Below are 18196 nucleotides of genomic sequence, written 5' to 3' on the forward strand. Positions count from 1 at the left end.
AATTTACATGTTGTCCTTTAATTCATGGGTCAAATAAAATTATTGAGTTCCAGTGTGAGGATTAAAAAAAGGAGAGAATATAACTGAGATTCTTGAGGCACCAATTTTTACTTATTATGGTATACTAGATATTTCACCAAAACAAGTCCATGTGAGATGCTCTTTGGTCTTAGAAGGCTTTTATATGCAAGATAGGGCACAACATGGTGCATTGGTAATAAAGTGCCTCTAATGAGTTAGTCACCCCAAAATTATAAATGGAGAGGCATGTACAGTTATATAATAATAAAACATAACTAATTCTATATTTATTCTCTATTCCATAGAATTGACTGCGACTGGAAATGTGGCATCTTTTCAATCTTTGTATACTGCTATCTAAAAAATTAACATTTTCAATGACTTGACATGCAAAATGCATAACCCTATCAATAATATGTATTCAAGTCATTTCTGGAATTGTACTAATTATTACTATTTCCTAAACATTCATTTCAATAAATTAGTTCTTTATGCATATTAAGCTTTCCTGTCTTTATTATAAATTTTTAAACATAATTGGTTTAATGTTAACTTTAGATTATTACTGTTAAAAATAGCCATGGAAGATTGAAATTAAATGTAACGGTTTGAAGTAAGTATTAAAATATGTTAAAAACTAGAGGGAAAAGATAATCATATGCTGGGTTTGCTCTAAAAAGACTTGGTTATTCCCATAGTCACTGTTTAACTACTACACCTGTGCCTTTCATCCTTCACAGTACTCAACATGAGTTGTCAGATTCTATGGTCACCCTAGAAAAAAAGATTCAAATGTGAAATCTGATTCACAGCTCTGCAACATAGCAGCTAAGTTGTGCTTTGAAAGTTACTTGATCTTTTAGAGCTTCAATTTCCACATCTACATAAGAGCCAATTCAAAGGATTTTTTTGAAGTTTGAATGTGATTAGTGGACTGCACTATACATGATAAGTGTATCTTGTTGCTCCATATTGCTGATTTGACTTATATCAGAGCAGCAATGGCTAATACCACAATCAGTAAGAGGTGGGTTATGTGATTTTTGCCAGTAATGTAAGAACCAAAAATGTACAGAAAGCTCAGATATTCATCCTCACTGAGTGTGTAGTAATTGTTTCATTGTAATGAATTATTCCTCTACCAACTCCTTCACTGCACACTCAGGTCTGTCCACTTGAGTGTACACAATGATTCATCTCTAGCAATCATTCCCTCTTTGCTTCATCCTCAATGTTTTCCTAGCCTTCAAGATCAAATGCAAACCAAACATGTATTCTCTCCATCAAGTGTCTGCCCTTACTGAAACCACTTATTTTTTTCAAGATCTCCAACAACTTTATTTTTTCATTGTGTTTACTGTAATTGATTTCTAACTTTATGACATTGTGATCTGAGATGATGCTTGATATGATTTCTATCTTCTTGGATTTGAAGAGACTTTGTCTGTGTCCCAATATGTGGTCTATCTTTGAAAATGACCCATGTGCACTTGAGAAGAATGTATAATCTGTGGCTTTCAGGTGAAATGTTCTGAAGATGTCAATTAATTCCATCTGATCTAGTGAGTCATTTAAGATTGATGTTTCTTTGTTGATTTTTTGTGTTGCTCAGTACATATAGGTAGGCCTGTGCAACAAAGGCCTACCTATAGGCCTTTTTGATTTTTGATTCACCTCTTTGATTCCAGGTGAATCAAAAAACCCAAAAGATTCCATCAAAAACTATTAGACTTAATAAATGAATTTAGTAATGTAGCTGGATACAAAATTAACACCAAGAAATCTATGGCAATTCTATACACCAATAATGAACTTACAGAAACAGAGACTAAAAAATCAATCCCATTTACCAACACATGCAAAAAATTAAGAATAAATTTAATTAAGGAGGTAAAAAAGCTATATGCGGAAAAAAAGAGACAGAGGAAGATGTAAACAGATGGAAAAACATACCATGTTCATGGATTGGTACAATCAACATTATTAAAATGTCCATACTACCCAAATCAATCTATAGATTCAATGCACTCTCTATTAAAATACCAATGGCATATTTCACAGAACTAGAAAAAACTCTCCAAAAATTAATCTGGAGTAAAAAAAGACCTGAAATAGCCACAGCAATCCTGAGAAAGAAGAACAAAGCAGGTAGACTCTCAATACCAGATTTCAAGCTGTATTACAAAGCCACTGTTTTCAAAACAGCCTAGAACTAGCACAAGAACAGACATATAGACCAGTGGAATAGAATAGAAAACCCAGATATCAACCCAAACCACTATGCTCAATTAATATTTGACAAAGGAGACATGAGCATACAATGGAGTCAAGACAGTCTCTTCAATACATGGTGTTGGGAAAATTGGACATATACATGCAAAAAAAAAATGGAACCAGACCAATTTACACCATACACAAAAATAAAGTCAAAATGGATAAAGGACTTAAAAATAAGATGGGAAATCATAAAAATACTAGAGGAATCCACAGACAGAAAAAGCTCAGACATATGCCAAAGCAATTTCTTTACTGATACCATTCCTAGGGTAATGGAAACTAAAGAGAAAATAAACAAATAGGACTACATCAAATAAAAAGCTTTTGTAAAGCAAAAGAAATCATCAACAAAACACAAGAAAGCCCACTTATGGGAGAACATATTTGCAAATCTTATCACTGATAAAGGTTTAATCTCCAACATCTACAGGAAACTTATACAACTTAATAAAAGAAAGATAAATGATCCAATAAAAAAGTGGGTAACAGACCTAAATAGAATATTTTCAAAAGAAGACAAAAGGAAGGCCAAGAGATATATGAAAATATGATAGGATATTTAAAAACTCACACTTACATCTAGCCTCTTCCAAGAGAAAACCACAAAGCAAAGTCATTTGTCAAAGCCTAATTTCATGAATAATGACTAATTAACATCTATATGAAATCTGCCTTTTAAAAACATACATATTTTGGCCCTAGCTGGGTTTGCTTAGTGTATAAAGCAACAGCCTACAGACTGAAGAGTCCTGGATTTGATTCTGGTCAAGAGCACATGCCCTGGTTACAGACTCAATCTCCAGTAGGGGGCATGCAGGAGGTAGCTGATCAGTGATTCTTTCTCATCATTTGTATTTCTATCTCTCACTCTCCCTTCCTCTCTAAAACCAATAAAAATATATTAAAAAATAAAAATGTACATACTTTGAAACCATGTTGTACTTGAACTTGAACTTCTTTATAAACAAAACTCATTGTGATAACAAATAGTGAGCTGAGAAGTTAATCAATATATATATATAATATATATATACTAAACAACTATTTGATTGTTTATATTAGAGGCAGGGCCAATTGAAGGACAGAGGAGTAAAAAAAAACCACCACAATTATTCTTCTTATGTTTTGAAAATGTGAAATGCAGGGCAGAATTAACTGAGACAGGATGAGGTGTACAACACAGAGTTCCATCTTGGGTTTGTTAAATTTCAAGTGCCTTTTACATGCAAAGTGTGTTAACTGGAGGGTCATAAAGGCAGTACAGGAGACAGCACACAGGACATGTAACTCTGCATTCTACCAACCTCTCTTCATTCTCACATTCTTGCCTAGCATCAGAGTCTTGGTACTGTCCCGCTATTCCTTTCCAGTGTCTTTAGTTACAGAAGTTGCTCTCTCTCTTCTGAAGAATAGAGATTGGCCTTTATTTTAGCTGCTTTTCTAAAAAAGAGTAAAGATCTGTTTTCATGAATTTTGGTGATAAATCTTTCAATCTCATGAAAGTTATAAATGACTGTAATTTGTAGATTTTCACTGCCAATATTTATAACCATTGCATAAATGAGATTTTCTTTCTCGCTACCTGTGAAATGTGAATTAGCTTTTCTTACAAATATGACTAAAGACAACATTTTGGTTATTACTTTAGTGATTTTATGTAAACTGCATGCATTAAACTTTCTTTTAGTACAGAATATTTCACAATTACAATGTCATTGCCTAGATGATTTACTTGTTCTTCGAGTAGCTCTTCAGCTCTATTATGATCTGCTTTCTTCCATAATCATTGCCCCTGAAGATTATAAAATAGCATTGTATGTCTTTGGTTAAAAATATTGACAGACTGGAAAATATTGTTAATGTTAGTTTATAATAGTTGTAAAAATGTTAGTGAGAATAAACATAAATATGGGTCTGTACATTCAGTTGTGTCCCTCCCCCAAGATAATGTTGAAATCTTAACTCCCCATACCTCAAAAATTGACCTTATTTGGAAACACAGGTGATAGCAGATGTAATTAATTAAGACAAGGTTATCCAGGGGGTAAGGTGTGTGTCATGAGTTTAATATGACTGTTGTTATTACAGAAAAAGATAAAGAGGGAGAAGCCAGTTTTGTGACAACAGAGACAGAGATTGCAGTGATGCATTTACAAACCAAGAAATGTCAGGATTTCCAATAAATGTCAGGAAGGAGGAGCAGCAAAGATGAATTGTATAGCTGCCACAAAGAGCAAAGCTCTGCTGTTGTTTCTTAGCCACCAGTTATGATACTTTGTTTTGGCAGAGCTAGGAAATAAAAACAACGGGATATCCGACATGTGCGTCATAGATCAATTTATTGTGTATGCATTTTTTTAAATTTTATGATCTTTTAATAAGAGAAAAAATTAGAAAACAATCAAATAGTCCAGAGAATATCATTACTACTGTGTTACAACTGTTGATTCAATTGGTCTCAGATTTGTGTTGTGCATGTAACACTATTACTTGGTTGACTTTCCCTTTAGTTGTTGATATATTTTGCTTGTGGGTTTTTGGTTTTTTTTTAAGCTGAAATTTGTAGACAGAAACATTACTTTTGGGTCAAATTATTTTTAAATTCCAATATAATGCATTGGGTAATACAAATAATACCCTAAACTTTGAATTGTCCAATTAAATATGCCTTTTGAGGCACTTTGGATGTATTTGTTGTAAACAGGCTGATAATATGTTACTAGGTATATGAAAGGGTTTTTTAGTAAGAAGAATCATCATGAGGAGAGAGCAAAGAAGACTTCTCACCAAGCCTGTAGATAAAAAGAAAATAGAAAACGTTTTTTTTTTTATTAAACAACAGACCAAGTTATTGCTAATTCCAGTATGCTTTCCAGTTTTTGAATTATATCTATATCTATTTCTTTGTGTCTAACCAACTATTCATAGTTGTGCTTTTGTTACCCCCTACTAGTTCACAGATGAACTTTGTTACCCCTACCAAATGACAGGCTGCTCTAACCTTCTGCTTGTCCCAAAACTTGAACAAGCACTGAAAAATGAATTACACCCCTTTATCAGTTTATCCTGAAGGTCTGCTGACTATAGTGGACACTTTTTCCTACTGGTTATTTCCCTATGCTAGTTCACTTTCCCCTTAAAAGCTTATCCTAATCTTTGCTTACTTCTCTCTACCATGTAGGAAAAAGAAAAATGCCCTTTTCTGTTTCATTTTGAGACACTTGCAGATATCTGAGATTCAAGGGACCTCCTCATGGCAAAGATCTTTGTTTAGAATAAAGTATTTCCTTGTCTATGTTTTGAAAAGTTTTTACTTGACACAATAAAGGTTGCTTGACCCAAAACCGTGCCTTGGTTAAAATTATTCTGATAAAAAATCTTTATTAAAATTATTCTGAATTAGTTATATCATCAGATTCCAATTTGGAATAAATTACTGCTATCTCTGCTATATCTTTCATAGTTCTAGCTCTTATTCTCCATCTTAAATTACTGTACTAGTTCCCCAGTGAATTGTTTATGGTCTATCAGTACTCCCCTTATCCTGCTGGCCATACTGTGGCTTATGCAATAGGTCTCAATAACACATCCAGTCACATCACTGCCTTTCAAATGGTATTCTGACTGTTGATAGCTGGCCTTATATCCATCTTCATGACTAGACAATAAGCTGTCCAATGCAGAGACTCTGCTTAAAGGTATTTGTGTTCCAGTGGTATCTCTCTGCATGTTCACCATACGGTACACAAATATCTGATGACTAAATGAATGCAAATTTCAGCTGCTTCCCTAATTTCCAAAATAGTATCACAAGAACCAGGATTTATTTCCAGTTGTGTCTTTCAAAGAATTCCTTATTTCCAGGTCTTTAAATCTTGTGGCCAAACTAATTACAGTGTATGCACCAACGTATGATGTTTTCTTTTACATATTTAAGTGTTTTAAGAAACATTGAACAAAGAATGAAAAAATTATTGTGTAAGCTTTTATGGTCGTTTTTCCTCACTTGTCATTTCTCACGTGAGGTTCAGTTCTGCAAGTGAGTGCACGTGGCTTTTGAATTCGAATGCTATTCACTTTCAAAATTAACTAAGCCAAATGAATGTCTTTAACCTCCCCTACATAAACCAAGCAAAACATAGGTGCAAAAGTCTCTGAAAATCCAAACCAAGACAAGGGAGGGACAATAGAAGAAAATTGTCTCTTTTCTGAAAGGCATATTTACTCAGCATTTTTATGTGCTAAATGGAACTTGCATCCATTTCTCCTTTTCCCCTTGCCTAGTTTCATTTTTTACTCAATCCATTCTGAAATCTACTAATTTTTTTTCTGAGTTTTCTTTCTCCTATTTATTTTAAGTCTTTCTATCACCAGCCTATCTCAGTTTGCCTGCCCTTCTCTTGAATAGTGAACACAATTTATCCATATTTGTCTCTCCAAAAAGTATATATATAAACTTTTTAATATTCACTTAGATATGTGCTCTGACTGAAAATTGAACCCTTGATCATTTGGTGCAGAGGGCACAAATCATCTTTTTAATCAATTATATTCAGTTATTGCAGCCTAGCGAGTAAGCTCAGACTCTGTGTCCTGTCAGTAATTGGAGCTTGACTTGAATAAATTATGCATGTGTATTTAAAAATAATTGAAATCTCTTGGAGTTTTTTCAGCTTCAAATTGTAGAACTGCTTTATTTTGTAAAGAAATATTTAATCTTCTATGGAATTTGTAATACTTAATGTTGTTTGAGATAAAATGGACTCTTTAAGAGTAAATTTATAATATTTCCTCATCTTCTCATTGTAACTATAGTAGAGCTCCATCCTAATTGCTCATCAGAATCCCAATGTTAAGTTTCTCAGACTTTACTGTATTATGAATCAATAAGAACCCTTTTAAAATACAGATTCTGATTGAATAGGTTTAAGGGGGGCTTCACACTCTAACTTTCTAACAAGTTCCTGATTATATTTGTGCCCCTGCTCCAAAGATTACATTGTTGAAAGTCATGTTTTACACAGCAGCACAGATTTAATGCAGGGCATGATCTAGTCACAATCACATACAACTTTAATCATGGGTATTGATGGAATATGTCTTTAAATTCTCTCACCAATTCTATAAAGTGGGCACATACTACAATACCTGGTATTCCATAGAAAAGATTAGAAATAGTTCAAGATCATGAAACTGGTAGTTGTCCCAAACAGGATACAATCACCAGGGTTCCCAATCCTAAAAGCCCACCTCAAACCACACCAGCACAGAACTTTTCTTTTAGAAATATTTAGAGGAATAAAGGCAGTTTTGGAAAACTATACCTTCTATAATGCTCAAACTGGTCTGTTCAGGATTTGATGGCTACATTTTATTTATTTTAATTTTAATTCTGGAGAGCAAAATATGTCACTAGATGCAACTTACCTCTGTCATCTGTCCTGTGCTTACTACTTTTCTTCATTTGGATATGGATATGGATAAATGGGTGGATTCTGTGGATAATTGGGTGGATACTCTGGATAATTGGATGGATACTCTGGATAATTGGGTGGATTCTGTGGGTAATTGGGTGGATTCTGTGGGTAATTGGGTGGAAACCTTGGATAATTGGGTCGATTTGGGTAATATCCTCCCTAAAACAATAAAATTACAAAGAATTAAGACAATGGCAGTATAAATATATTTCACAATAATTTCTTTTTTCTATAATTCTTTATTGTTGAAAGTATTAGAGTTGACTCCTTTCCCCCCCATTGACTCCTTCTAGCCTAAACTCCCCAGCCTACCCCAGGTTCTCACCTCATTATTGTATATGTCTATGGGTAATGCATATAAGTTCTTTGTTTAATCTCTTCCTGCCAACCCACCTATCCTCTGCTTCCCTCTGAGATTCCACAGGCTGTTCCATGCTTCTATGTCTCTGAATCTATTTTGTTCATCAGGTTATTTAGACACAATAATTGCCATTAGAAACAGAGATGTTACAGTTGGTAGGGACATTTATATCATCTACATGTTTGATTTTTCAAATTTTTAGATAAGTTTTCACCTTTTAAGTTATAATTTTGTAAAAGAAGAGAAAAGTAAGAAAACATTTAGAGTTATACACGTTGTTGACAATCTAGATTAGGGGTGTCGAACTCAATCAGAGAAGGGGCCAAAATCTAAAATCCAGCCTAAATCGTGGGCTGAATGGTTTACTGAACAGTCATAAACTGTCATTGTGATGGAAACGCAGCAGAGTGCAGTGATGACAGCGCGGTGCGGGCCACATTGCAAGGCCTGGCGGGACGGATTTGGCCAGTGGGCCTTGTGTTTGACACATGTGATCTAGATTTATAGTACAGTGGAGCTGTTGACTATAGCCAACCACTCACAGAAGTTTTAAATATTCTTAAACTATTATCTCCACACTCCTACATTGTCTGTCTTTTAATTTAGAAGGAATTTGTTAATTCCATGTTAGGTGGAATTATTACATCTCAATCTCTACTTATAATGACCTTAATACTATCTCTTAAAACTCCTATTTTCTTTAATATTCACTCCCATTAAATTCAATATCCTTCATCCTTCCATCTTTTAATTTGGTGCCATAGTATAATTCATCTATTTAATATATTAGTAATAATTTTTGAGGCATTATCATATTGGTATGAAATATGAAAATAATTTGAGATATTAAGAATGCATTTGATTACAGAATGCCAAGTAAATGAATTTTTATCTTATTTAACAAGAACAATTTAACTCAACCTAGTGACTTCATCATCCTCCACAAGAATCAAAAGGTGAAAACTTACCACATCTCCTGTGTCATTAGCAGCTTTTATGCTTCATTACATTTATTATATTTAACAGATTTTGAATTTCAACTATTCTTAAGGCAGAGGCAAATACTTACCAAACAAATATACTTATATTCTGTGAATTTAATTGGATTCTTGAGGGTAGCATTATATGTTTCTATGTAAATGCTACCAGTACATAAGCTTTGGATCCTCTACCAGTTTATCATAAATAAATAAACTCAATGTCTACATTAGGTATTCATTATATGGATATGTTTAAGAGATAAGGATTGATTCTTCTAATAGAATAAATACGCAGAGGAGAAAATGGGCTTTATTATACTGGATTACCTGGACAATACTTACATTGTATCTTTTTTTATAGAAACGATGTCTCTGTTAAAATAAAGAACAAGTTAAATTTGTTATCCATGTTTAATTACAAGTTTCTCAGTATATAAATGTGTCTTACCTCTTCAGAAGAATCAGCACTCTTGAAAAAAGAAAAAAAGAAATAATGAACATTTCGATTGTATAATTCTAGATTGAGTATCAAAATGCACTTAACTGCCACAATTATCATTGAACAAAATGGAAGCAAATCTTAGGAAACTGATGCACTAGCTAGCTGTTTCATATTAGTGACAGAATGGATACTAGGCTTAGGCTATACTTAATTTGTACACTCTGATATCAATGCACTTGAGTCCAAAATGCATGATAAGGAAGGAAGTCAATCATTGGGATCAAGAGAGTAAAAATGAAAATTTTAAATGTGGATTAGCTCCAGACCATGTATGTTCTAAGTTGCTGAAAAACTATATATATTTACATATTGATTGTACAGGTACAGACTAGTGATATTATTATGGTTTTCTCTCTTCTTCCAGGATTTTTTTTTGAACTTGCACTTCTGTGCGTGCTTAGTGTTTGTCTGTGTACTTGAGATTTATTCTAAGTCCTTAATGTACTGACTTTAGTTAATTCAAGGAAAATGTCCACATAAAATCATGTTCACATGATACAACTGTGGCCCACAACACAAGAAATAAGGAACAATCTCTGAATAACTTCTGAGAACATATTCTTCAAAATATTCTGATATACTTACAATCATGGCAACCAGGAGAGCCATGATGAAGGTGAAGACAAAGATCTTCATGTTTGGCTGAGTCCTGTATAAACATACATAACAGATAAGTAATACACTCATTCTTGCACTTGCAAATCACTTATTGATCAAAGTAGGAAATTATTTTAATCTGGGACTCCGTGATACATTTTTGTAAATTAATATATACAATTGAACTCAATTCTGTTGCTGTTGTATAGGAAATAAAGCAGATCATTTATTTCTCAGTTATACACTTCTAAATAAAACATATTGCAAACTATAAAGTAAATAGTGAGTGAAAGTTTTTTTCCCCTGATAATTTTTCGCCTTCCGTTTTGACAGAATAATAAAGTAGTACCTTTTAGTCAATGATTGGAGAAACTGTTCTGCCTGATAACTCTAAATCTCTAATTTAAGAAGCACAATTTGTGACTAATGGTATTTCCCTTGTTTCTTAATCTGCTACTTTTATCTCATTGGTTTAAACTCAGGAATGTGTAATTTGACAAACTGAGAAAATTATATATTTCTTGAAGAAGTTGTTTTTTATTATAATGTTCTTATCAAATATTCAGTCATGTTATGATATAAACAAGAGTGCTGCATTAGTGTTGTTAAAATCTCCGATTTTATTAAAACTAGAGGATTAATGGAAATTCATGTAAAACTGGTCTTCTACAGATACCTAGATGGATAATTTGCAATCTTTAAAAAATATTATCCAAAAAACACAATGGTATAAGTGATGTAGTATAAAAACTTGCTTCTCCAACCAAATCACACATTAAATAAAAATATGTTAAATAAAAGGAATTCATAAAACAAAAGTCTCTTATACAATGCTAACTCTGCTGATTCATATTTATGATGAAAAGAACAATGTGCTGAAACCAGTTTGGCTCAGTGGATAGAGCGTTGGTCTGCGGACTAAAAGGTCCCAGGTTTGATTCCGGTCGAGGGCATGTACATTGGTTGCAAGCATATCCCTGGTAGGAGGTACGCAGGAGGCAGCTGGTCCATGTTTCTCTCTCATAGATGTTTCTAGCTCTCTATCCCTCTCCCTTCCTCTCTGTGGAAAATCAATTATATATATATATATATATTTTAAAGAACAATGAAAAGATAATGGAAAATGAACTAGTGATGGTAACACAGTAACTGTGATGAAGGCTAATTAAATCTTTGAAGTAATACATGCACATGCAAAAATAGAGTTTATGCTATTCAAGAGATCATCTATACATATAAAACTCTAATATGTAAACCAAAATAGCAGAACAAATGAACAATTGAACTATTGCTCCCTGTGACCACCAGGGGATGCTCGCAGAACATGGCGGCAGAGGGTAAAACATGGCAGGTATCGGGCTGCAGTGGGATGGTGAAGCAGGTAAGCAGGGGCACCAGACCAAGATGGGCACCAATTGCTGTCATTAGGGAGAGCCTCTGGTAGTTACTGAAAATTATTTGCTCCTGCACACAGAGGTCCCAACTGGCGCCCGCACCTGCTACTGGTGCCCACCCTGCTCACACCCACAGCTGGTGCCTAAAATGCAGCTCGCATCTCCTGCCTGTCCTCAGAGCTGGTCCAGATTGCTCGATGCCATCAGTGGGTGTGAGCAGCAGCTGCTGGCCCTAATCCTCATGCTTGCTGTCACCTTAGGAAAGCCAATCTGTCCTACTTACGGGTCCTGACATAGAATCATTTTTTCTTTAAACTGTTTTTTTTTTATGAGAGAGAATATCAATAAATAATATACACTTTAAAATGGCTTACAGCTTATTCTAGCAATAAAAAAAAATCACAATAAGACATCAGATTGGATTTCCATGAATATATTACCTTAAATCCAGACACTATGCAAGAGTTCAAGAAGCTGAAACTGTGAAGTCCTAAGAGATGGTGTGTCTTTCTAGAGGACTGATGTATTTATATACCCTGAACTCCTCCATTTGCTTTTCTAAATCATGTCAACTATGAGATCATGTTATAGAACCAAAAATAATGCCCAAAATCTGTAGGTCATTTTAGAATATTAACGGACCAGAACTTGTCCTGTTATTTTATAATTAAGTAAATCAGAGGTCATATCAGCTATACCTAAACACCATAATGTTTGAAAATGCCAGTGCTTTCAGACAAGGGAAAACTCAATAAAGAGTGATTGCTATGTCACAAATGTGGCATTAAATTGATGGCATAAAGATGCAACCTCTAAATGGGTATTTATGATAATATTTATTCTGGATTTCCTTCTTCTTCTCTTCCTGACCGTTTGTTTTTCTTTCTCCTCCTCCCTTTCTCCTCCACTTTCTCCTCTCATTCTTTTATTTCTCCTATAATGAAAGTATGCCCTATAATCTACAACAAAACCCATGATGTTATTTATTTAACTAAAAAAAAAAAGTTTGTGTTTTATTTCTGTGTGAATTGCTAAAAGGAAAAATACTGCCCTGACAAATTCAGAACAACATATGACTGCCTATGTGTAACATAAAACTTGTAGGACATTGGAAGTTCAAAGTGACAATATGTTACTTCTGCCCTGAAGAGGTTTGTTTACCTTAAGTTATGATCCAGGTGTTGACATCCTTCCACACTCTTGCCAATTTATATGTTGAAGCCTACCTACCAATGTGTTGTATTAGGAGGTGGGGCCTTTGGATGTTAGGTTAATTGAGGTCATGAGCTTGGATCCTCATTATGAGATTAAGTGACCTCATAGGGAAAAGTGACACCAGAGCTTTCTCATTTTATCTTGTAAGATACTGGGAAAAGCTACCCCAGGAAGGAGGCCAGCACAAACAATCCAACCATGCTGGAACCCTGATTCAGAATGTCCCAGCCTCCAGAAATATGATAAAAAAAAGTGTCTATTGTTTAAGCCACCCACTCAATGGTATTTTGTTATACTAGACTGAAGTCACCAAGACATCATATAATTTATAAAAGAGAGAAACTTAAAGACAATTTCAGAGAGAAAAGTCCAGGGGAGGGTTGAATATGTGACTTTGACTTAGGAGAAAAAGGTCCAGACTGAAACTGAATGTTTAGGAGTAATTAACTTATTGATTATAACGAAATTTGAAGAGATCATATGGAAGAAATTGTGCAGAAACAGAAAAGAAGTTGACTAAGGATACAATCCTTGAGCCAATAAAAAAGCAATGTGCAAGAGAAAATGGAGAAGTTCATGAAAATCTCCTAGAAGGACAAAAAAAAAAAAATAGCTGAAGAGAGGACCATTTCCAAACAATATGTGAATTTTGGAGGCCAAGGTGATAAAATGTCAGGAAGGAAGATTAATTATCCATGAACAAATGTCACAATTATTTGGAGATTGCTTAAGCTCTTTAAAACTATATTTTTTCTTATCTAGAAATAGATATAATAAAGGTGAAAAGGCTTATAAATCACATTGCAGATAGAAATTATCCAAATATAAATATAAAGCATTGTTTTTATATATAGCATCATAATCTTCATAAGGAAGAACACTGTAATTAAAAAAAATCACTCAGTGCCTGGTTGGTGTTGCTCAGTGGTTGGGCACTGGCTTATGCACCAAGAGGTTGAAGGTTTGATTCTTGATCAGGACAAGTGCCTGGGTTGCAGGCTCAATCCCCCAAAAAGGGGCATGCAGGAGGCAGCCAATCCATGTGATGTTTCTCTATCTCCCTCTCTCTTCCTTTCTCTCTAAAAATCAGTAAAAACATGTTTTAGAAAAAAAATCACTCAAGAGCAAGCAGAAAATGAAAACCAAAGCAGTGATAAAATATCTTTAGAAATCATGTGTCATTTGAATCATTTTAACTGGAGGGAGAAAGTTAGAAATCTAATCAGATGTGAATCCATTTATAGAAGAGTAAGGGTGGATATTTGAAGGTAGATATGCCAAATGGAAGCAAATTTCTCTACAAAATAGGTAACTGTTTTCTATAATTCACTAGTGGGCATGATGAGTTAGAAGCTTCACAAATTAATGCTATTTTTTGTATGACTTATCGAAGGGAAAGATTTAGAGTTATATGGCATAGTTATGTATAGTATATAATACTCAATAATGATAATAAACAACTATACTATGGCTTATCTATTGATTGCATCATTTTATATTATGCTTGATTTAATCTCATGTTGTTTTGTACAGTAATATGCAGTACAGGCTTGGAGCAACAGGCTATATCATATAATCCAGGTATGTAATAGGTTATACCATCCAGGTTCCTGTAAATATACTCTGTGACATTTACACAATGACGAATTGCCAAACTATGCATTTTTTTAGACTGCATCCTCCTCATTAAGTGGAGCATATATGTAAAGTAAAAGTAATTAGGATTAAGTATGTGTTTTATAAATCAATTCCTTGGCATTATGCTTCCATGAATTCTGCCTGCTTAGAGAACATTTTTCTTATTCAATGATCTTTGATTAACTTTGTAAATTAATTTTAATAACAACAGTTCATATATGTTATTTTTTACATTTGAATAATATCATGAAAAGAATTAAAATGCGCCATCTATACAAATAATGCAAATATATCTAATAATTTATCTTTAATAATTTGTCAGAGTTAATCAATTATATGTTATCTTGTTCATAAACCTGGATCACGATACAATACTGGAGACCACCACATAGCAGCATTGGCATGAAAACGCAACAAGGAACTTGGAAGGCTGTGGACCTTGGGCGTCAGCAGGCATTGTTCTTGCTGAGATTGTTCTTGCTGAGATTGAGTGGTCTTGGAGCAATTTCCTGACCTTACAGTCTTTGATAAATGTTTACTGAGCTTTACTGACCTTTACTGACCTTTGATACTATCTGCTTACTACGTGCTCTGTCTACATGCTTTGTTAAGGGCAAATGTGTAACCAAGTTGAATAAAAACAGGCAAGGCAAAGACTTGTGGTTCTTCTTCCCAAAGGAGGTTCCACCTGGCCCCCATGCTTAAAACTTATTTCTTGTGTAGTGTCTTCATTGTGCATCATCCCACCAACAGGTCCTCCTGAACCCACTGTGCAGGTCATAGCAATACAAATCCACATTATTTGTCCTGTTTACTTTCTTCCCTATCCCTCCTCATGTTTTGGAAGTTATTAAAAAGTGCCTTGCCCTAACCGGTTTGGCTCAATGGATAGAGTGTCGGATTGCGGACTGAAGGGTCCCAGATTCGATTCCAGTCAAGGGTATGTACTTTGGTTGCGGGCACATCCCCAGTGGGGAGTGTGCAGGAAACAGCTGATCAATGTTTCTCTCTCATCTATGTTTCTAACTCTCCCTCCCTCTCTCTTCCTCTCTGTAAAAAATAAATAAGATATATATATATTTTAAAGTGCCTCGAACATTACTCAAAAGACTGAGGTTTTTAGTACCAGCTCTATCTCTAAATAGTTGTAGTATCTTCAGCAAATAATGCACACCCTCACACCCTCACACCCTCACACCCTCAATGTTTTCATCCCTAAATAATCTTGAACACACCACATGGAAAATATGTAGGGTCTCTTACATTTCCTTCTATGGAACATTTTGGAACCTTTCTTGTACTCTTGATCCTGCTTTTCTATCTGCTTTCTTTCCTGAAGGTATTTTCTATATAGCTTCAGCTCTTCCCTTTGTGTTTTGCCCAAACATTTCAGAGCCATTATCCAGTAGGAAAAAGAGCTTTGGCTGAACAAGTTCTGTTTATGGCACATTGTCCCAGAACATCTTGCTGTTGGTAGCAGCACCTCTCACGGACGCTGAGTCAGAGGGAGAGGGCTCTCCCCAACCTCAATTCTTGTCTTTTCATATAAATGAATTTAAATGAGAAAACTCCAGATGATTGCATGGTGATAAAGCCAGTTTTATTAAAGCAATTAAAGCATGCACCTTTATTAAAGAAACAAGGCAAGCGAATCTAAACATCTGGCTTATGAAGCACAGACAGGCTGGGCTCTCAGCTAATGTGAGGGGTTAAAGGCATTATATACCTTCCTGACTATAAGTTTCAAAAATTCTTCTGCTTTATATTTTGGTACAAATTAGTTCAAAAGGTTCCTTTTTGCTTTGTTTGGCCTCCCGAGAATGCATGAGAAGAACCTGGCAATTTTGTCTTGTCAAGCCGTGGGTCTGCTGGCTTTTCTGCTTAGAGAGTAAAAATAATAAACCTGCCCTTTCTCCTTTCCCCTTCCATAAAACAGCTGGTTTCTTTGTTTAATGGGTGAGAAAGACTCCTCCCCACCTCTCTCTCCCTTTCCTGCATCCTCTCATTAGGGAGGCTTTGAACAGTTTGATCTCAAGTGTCCTTGGCTGGGGAAGATAATGGCCCTGCTGCAAATTGCCCATACTGCTTGGCCTTGTTTTAACTTCCCTGTCTCAGTTTCCCTATCCCTCCTGTCCCAGAATTTTCCTATAAAACTTTGATTATATCTTGTTCCTGATGTAGAATTGTCTTATAAAGTTTCAATGGATGAAATGTATGTATGATGGTCTGAAACGGCACCCCAAGTTATGCACTGGGAAATCTTGTGTTGCTCACCCAGTACTTTATTTTTTTACTTATCATTGTGTTCTGATGTTTATATCTAACCATTAGCACCTCCTGTTATCTTAAACCTCTAGCTTTTCAATTTATTTCATTTTTCTTTGGATAAGCCTTTTTGTTAGTTTAAGAATCATGATTTCCTTTGACATGCATACTTTTCTGGCCCATTTGAGTCCAAACCTATAATGATTCATGTAATTCAAAATAGAGAGAGGAACAATAAAATGCTGTATTTATTGCACAATATGCAAAGCATTTGCTGAGAAAATGGAAAGGAAATGTTGAGTGTTTGTTTCATTTCTTAGAAATCACTTTTTTTTTTTTCCGTAAGCTTTGGCAACAGAGAGCTAAAACATAGGGTAACTTGGCAGCCATAGTCTTTTCTTATTGGATCTATAACATTGGGATCATTTCATCATTTCTTTCATGGTTTTCTCTGAGATCAATAGGAACATGGTCTTAAAATAAATATAAGCTGAATAGTTCAAATAGACTGTGGACACTGACTTAATTTTTCTAAGCAATATAAAACATATATGAGAATTAGAAGTTTTCACCCCCTCATACATGATTCTAGCAAGATATGAATAGAAATTATACTATGAAGGAAAATGATTAATTATGCCAATGGTTTATTTACTTACTTTAGAAGGGATGCTAAAGTCCTGAATGTATCTATTACCTCCAATGCTCAGAGAGAAGAACATTGTAAAATTGAACAGTTTCACACACAATCAGCCAATTACATACATGAACATCAATCACTAAAGAGACAGAGAAACTTAAAGACTCCGATTGTAAATAGACACATTAAGTACTTTGAATCCTGCTTCAGACTGTATTGTGGACTGAGCAAGACTCTTCTCCTCCCGAGGGTTTCATTTCCTTTTTTAAAAATCTGCTGTAGTTCCATAAACATTAGCTGATAATAATTTACTCTCCTACAAACAATATGAGCTCATTTCTGAAATTTATCTTTATTGTTGAAAGTATTTCCCCCCAGTGACCCCATCCTCTCCAGTTCCTTCCCCTCCCCAGGCCTTCCCCTCACTATGATTTGTCCATGGGTTAATAGATACTATATGCACTGAGTGGCCAGATTATTATGATCTCTGAATGCATAGTAATCTGGCCACTCAGTGTATTTGTATCTCAAATAGGTACCAAAAGTATCCTAGACTTTTGCTGGAGATCAACCACCTATTTGCCCTGAGCTTTCTATCAGCCAGTGCTGATCAGGTGCACAATCTGTAGTATCTTTGATATATAATAAATGAGGTACTCAAGAGACGTACACTGAGTGGCCAGATTATTATGCATTCAGAGATCATAATAATCTGGCCACTCAGTGTGTGTGTGTGTGTGTGCGTGTGTGTGCATTTAAGTTCATTGGTTAATCTCTACTATTTTTAATTTTTTGTGGAAATTCCATACTGTTTTCCATAGTGGTGTAC

At 34.7% G+C, this 18196-nt stretch overlaps 1 protein-coding gene across 2 annotated transcripts in view; it reads left to right on the plus strand.

Moving 5' to 3' along the window:
- Window positions 1-18196, plus strand: part of CSN2 (casein beta) — a 38085-nt gene that overhangs the window by 9337 nt on the left and 10552 nt on the right. The window contains exon 9 of one of the 2 annotated variants that reach the window (XM_036421938.2): window positions 327-1388. The exons of the other annotated variant lie outside the window; for it this stretch is intronic. The gene's annotated coding sequence lies outside the window, so the exon portion shown is untranslated. Of the gene's footprint in view, window positions 1-326; window positions 1389-18196 lie in introns of those variants that run through there. 2 annotated transcript variants of the gene reach the window in all.

The sequence above is a fragment of the Pipistrellus kuhlii genome, unplaced genomic scaffold (assembly GCF_014108245.1).
Source record: "Pipistrellus kuhlii isolate mPipKuh1 unplaced genomic scaffold, mPipKuh1.p scaffold_m20_p_1, whole genome shotgun sequence".
In the NCBI taxonomy this organism is placed as follows: domain Eukaryota; kingdom Metazoa; phylum Chordata; class Mammalia; order Chiroptera; family Vespertilionidae; genus Pipistrellus; species Pipistrellus kuhlii.